This window comes from Equus quagga, chromosome 3 (genome assembly GCF_021613505.1).
Source record: "Equus quagga isolate Etosha38 chromosome 3, UCLA_HA_Equagga_1.0, whole genome shotgun sequence".
Classification (NCBI taxonomy): Eukaryota; Metazoa; Chordata; class Mammalia; order Perissodactyla; family Equidae; genus Equus; species Equus quagga.
Window position 1 is genome coordinate 23,156,545 of NC_060269.1, and position 6,000 is coordinate 23,162,544.

The following is a 6,000-nucleotide window of genomic DNA, read 5'->3' on the forward strand; positions in this document are numbered from 1 at the left end:
ATAGGGAGAAAAAAGATTTAATTTAGATTTTAATTAAGATAAGATATTGATAATTTTCTTGGGCTCTTATTTACATGACCATCATATTTGGAGAAAAGAAATCCTTCATTAATTTCAAAAGAGATAAACAAACATCACAGATACCCTGAGTGGTGCTTTCAAAAAAATTATATGCTCTTCCTTTTTAATAGTATCACATCTGAAGAATGAGCACAGAAATACAAGACAATAACAAATAAAAGTACTTTTGTGAATTTAAAAGTTAAATTTGCAAATACTCGAGTAGGTAATATAGAATGCAATAAAGATCAACTATCAGATAATGCAATTGTATGGGAAGTAGCTATAAACACGGATGAATAGGAAAATAAAAAGATTTTTTTTTATTTAAAATCTTCATCCAGAAAATCAGATAAAGTGTCTTTTTTTCACTTGTCTTCTTTCTTCCTTTCTTCTTTCTTTTCTTTTCTTCCTTTCTTCCTTCCTGCCACCCTCCTTCCTCCCTTCCCCTCCCTTCCTTCCTTCCACAATCCTTTCCTTAGTTGCTTCTTTCCTCCCTTCTTCTCTCTCTTTCTCTTTCTAAAGCTCTATAAAGTTTCTTCCTTCTTGTCTTACTGGAATTTGGGTTACAGAGGCAAAGTCGTTTTGAAAAATTTTATAGACTTAAAGTTTAGCATCAACTGAAGTTCAAAACTCCTCAGAATCTTCCCCTCCTTTTAATTCTTTTAAGATATAGTTATATTTTCTTATTTTCCTTCCTATTATATCTCCCAGGTTATAAACACACCAAAATATAATTCAAGAATTATTTTACAAGAACATAAATGCATTAAATGTAGGAAGCACAATAATGTCTTACACCATTTGGTACATGTCCTCAGGAAAAAAAAAAAAACATATTAAGGAAAAAGCTTAATGCCTATATTAGTATTTCATGGAAGAATATTTAAATATGTATTTGTTTACAATTGTATTTTTGTGCAGTTATATATGGATATTACATTGAAGGATGGAGAATATACAGAATGTCCTGTATTTAATTGACCTAATAGAGCTAACTCACTTGCAGTCTAAGGATAGGTATAAAAATTAAGTTATCCAATATTGAGTTAGAGGACAACTAGACAAATTATGAATTGTTATAAATATCTATAGTTCTTAAAATTGTCACATTAGTAACATTTAAAATAGTATTTATGGATACTACAAAACAGTAATTATCTTTTTCATGTCAGAAAATATTGTGGAAGCTATCAGGAAATGTTTCCAGAATAGCATTACAGGGAGACATGCCAGAAATCTATAGTAACAGATCTACAACAACAGAAATATATAACAATGGATATAATTACTTAAACTAACGCTATTGTATTCATTATAAAAGTGAAATTGGTGGGAGTAATATCTTTATATGAAAAAATTACAATGCTCATATTAAAAATTGATACTTCAAAATTATAAATATTTTAAACATTTGATGGGAATCATTGTAGTGTGTTTCCTTAAGACTCACTGGTATCTCTAATTTGGTAATTACTTAGTTTTCCTGGTATAGTTTCTATGAATATTCCTTCTTTAGGATACTTAAATATGAAAAATAGAAGTCTAAGTAAAACAGTTTAAATTAAAAGTAAGAGCATTTATTTATTATCTCATATAAAAAGAAATGCAAAGATATAAGGAGCATCAAATAAGGTTGTTCCTGTCCCTTTCACTTTCAGCATAGAAAAGGTCTCCTCTCCCACCAAATCAAGATAAATCTCCTTAGAAACCTACCACATACTTCTTACAGTCTCACTGACAGAACAGGGTTATCTGCTCACTTATTTGAATCAATTATGAGAAAAGGCAACAAGATTACTCTTACGTTATTAGAAGACCTTGAAGTGGAGGTTTCTGGACTATAAAGGCGAAGAGAACACATGTGACAAAGTTTATATTTGTTTAGGAAAGCAGATAGATGAAATGCATGATGGTTGGGAAAACAAAAATGTCTCATATTTCCTAAAAAGAGCTCTGATGATATTGTTTTATCATCCTAAAAACTTCAAAGTTTCCTTGTTGCCTAATCTTAATAAAGTCCAGATTCTTACCATAAATTTCTATTACTGTCATAACAAATTACTACAAATATAATAGCTTGAAACAATGCAAGTTTATTATCTATAGCTCTATGTCAGCAGTCTGGTATGTGTCTCACTGGACTAAAGGCTCCTGGAAAGCTATAGATTTTTGGGCCAGCGCATGCACAGTACAATTCCCCATTCTAGCAGGGGTGGTGGCACCCCTGCCCTGTTTCAGACAATGATTGAGGTTCCCCCTGCACTGTGACTCTGAAATGGATGAGTTGGGCGGAGGTAGGCATTGAGGAAGATTGGGGTTTGCTTGATAGGTGGCATGAGCCAGAATCCTGGTGGAGAGTATAGGACAAGGGGCCTCCAGCACCAGGGGCACCCAGGTGGTTTTGATCCCAGGATTCCCTGCTGCCCCTGTAGAATGTCGAAGATCCCAGAGATAGGGCTTCTGGGAAGAGGTGGTGGCAATAGGACCTTGGGCCTGATTCCACCTTTCTCTTGTCTTTTTCTTGTACAATACTATTGGACATCTTCTTTTCCACCATATACAATCTAGATTTATGACTACCAAACATTTTCTTGCTCATACTCTTTCTTACAGTGTAATTAAATACCACGTTCACACACTTGGGTTTTGGTTCAGAAACTCAGCTGATTCTCCAATATGAGCAGAATAAATTCATTATGTCTAAGCCCATTACCCCATCACAAGTGCCAAACCATAGCTCCAGATTCATCTCCCTTTTATATTTCTAAACTTCAACCATAAATAACTTTTTACCTGATGATTTGGAAAGTTTCAAAATTGTGCTCCTTTCTCCATATTTGTTCTGCCCTATGACGCTTTTCTTCTAGTTTCCTAAATTGAAAATTAAAAAATAATTACAGTCATAACAGTATTTTGATCAATGACAGACCACATATATGACAGTGGTCCTGTAAGATTAGCACCTTGTAGCCTAGGTGCATAGCAGACTATACCATCTAGGTTTGTGTAAATATTGCACTGGAGAAAGACATTTTTTCTTCCCTTCTAGGTTCTTCTGGCTAGTCTAAGAATTGAATTGACATGAGACAGTTTAACTGGAGAAAAACAAACAAATGTTTAATACCATGTATACACTGGAGAAACCCAGGAAAACCTAGTAACTCTCCAAAATGGCTGAAGACCTCACCTTAAATATCATCCTTAGATAAAGACAAAAGAAGGTGTTGGGGGTGAGGAGAGTCAGGGACTTCAAAGGGAAGGGAGGAAATTCACAGGTAGGTGAAAAACAGCAAACATTTCAAAAACAAGTGTTTGACCACACAGAAATGGAAGAACACAGAGGGGAGCCCAACAAACAGGCTTTTCTAGGTTCCTCCCTGTCTACACATAGTTCATGTTATGCTAAGGTGAGACCTCACTTCCTGAGACAGCTATTTTTATCTGAATTCTTTTAGGCAGTTAAAGAAGAGGTAACAAGAAAAACTTTCTGAATCTTTTGTTTGTTAAAAATAATCAACTTAAAATAAGCCTCATGTTAAAGAAACACATTTTGGGGTGGCAAATTTTTTTCCCTTTGGTGTACTCTATGATGTTCACACAATGATGAAATCACCTAGCAACACATTTCTGACTGTGTCCGCATCAGTCAGCTACGCATGACTGTATGCTATTCCCTTAATGTCCTGCTCAACTCTAATTTCATGTCATTCAAGAAAGCATGGAGTAGTAGAAAAGTGATGGGTGGGGCTTGGATTCAATCTGGACTAGTTTGAAGAACAAATCCTGCCACTCTGGAGCTATACGACACTGGGCAAATTATATAACCTACTCTAGGAATCATTTTAATTTATTCATATAAATAAGAATAATAATACATTACAAACAGTTGTTATAAATTTTTCTCAAGTAAGGTATTTAAGTGCTTGGTTCAGCGTTTGACTTGATAACAAAGAAATAGCATTTTTTTTTCCCCGTTCTTGGTACGGGTGTTTTTGAGAATTAAAAAAGATAACGCTTTACACCTCCTGTCAGAGAAGATGCTATAAAGTTTACTTACTTCTCTGCCTCAACATTATGTAAATAGAAATACAGATTACTTGTTCTTCCTACAGCTTGTGCTTCAAAGTCAGTCTAGAATGCTACATTTCACAATCAACATTCCTTCTCTTATGTTTGATGTCCTCAACTACAAAAACACCATCACTGTTCTTCCTCTGTCCAGACACCCCTCTTGAAATGATTTGAAAAATGTATTTATGTTATAAATTAGCCCATAAATAACATACCCTATATAAAATTGTAGGGAAAAAAGAGAGAGGAAAATAAATTGGTAGAGTTGATGAAAAAGAAAAGGATGATAATTCTGATGATCATGATGTGAATGAGGAACAGAGAAAGAGAACAGAGAGAGTGCACTAGAGACAGGATATACACGAGAGAGAGGGAGGGAGGGAGGTGGAGAGAGAGGGACAGAAAAGCAAAGGTTAAAATATAGGAAGTTACTTGAGCTTTCATCTAAAATTGATCATGAATTTGTAATGAAAATTTACAATTTTCTTTCTCCATTCTCTCTGTACAAATTCAAATTCCCTGAAAACCTCAGATGTTAGATGTTATTTGTCTCCTTTGTGGGATAATTCCAAACGTTATTCCTGAACGGGCTGAACCTTGGTGGTCGTTTGTCTGTCTATGATTGCAGTCATTTTATCGTTGTCTGCTGCACCCCAGGTGACTTTCTGGGGTTCATACATACTCCTTACTTTCCCAATTGGGACAACGTCATTTCACTTTAACATTAATACTAATACTAATAATAAACATGTATGTATGATTTATTATGTACCAGGCACTTTTCAATGAACTTTGTAAATTTAACTATTAATAACCTCAATTTAAAGATGAGAAAATTGTGATAGAAATCTTAAGTAACTTTGCCCGTGGTTACTTACCTAGAATTTGAGCCCATGAAATTTGGCTCCAGAATTCATGCTTTTAACTGTTTCTTTTTATTCTGCTTAGTCACCTGAGGCTTCATCACACCAGGAAACATTTTAACTCTCTTTTTTGCCTCCTTGCTCACTGGCATTTCCAAAATGGACAGGTCTATACTGATAGTCCATTGTACTACCTTTTGGAAACATTTCACTAGTGAATAGTAAGATTTCATAGAAAGTATATTTCAATGTTGGATGTTTCATTTATTATTATGTACCAGACATGTGTGTGAATGTAACAGAAGCTCATGAATGATAGACCAGTACCTCACTTTTCTTTTTTTTGCTTTAAAATGAGTTACTTGTTTACAAGCAAAATCAAATGAGATACCTTTAGAGTTGATGCTGATATAGCATTTAGTAAGAACTTCTTTTTTTTCTTTTTCTTTAGTGGCCAAAGTATATTGTGTAGGGAAAGGAAACCAATATCCAGAATGAGTGACATCCCAGTGAAGGCAGCTTGCTGTCTCTTGCTGTGATGAACACAGTTCAGAAAAATCCAGCTTTCTCCTGGTGACTGTCTCCTCAACGATAGGGCACCATAATGGAAGCTCAGTGTTGGTTTCAACTGTTGGCAGATTGGGCACTTTTATCTAGCAGTTTATTTGTGTCTTTTGATAAAAAGGCATTCATGTTTTTGAGTTCATGATAACCTTCATCATTGCCATTATGGTCACATTGTTTCAGGAATATATGACAGCATTTGGATGGCTTATTAATATTCACTAAATAGGTCATTGTTTACTTGATGACAGAGACCCTTATAGTAGTGAGTGTCCTCAGTGAACATGATATGGAACGCAAACTGTCTCAGATTCTCAGCCCACCTGCAAATCCATCCTTATACTTTTCCCCCAGAACCAGTCCTGTTTCTTGATAAACTGGTAACTGGAGGAAAATGGTTCAGTGGGCCTTTAACTTATTTCTTATCTTTATCAGGGAA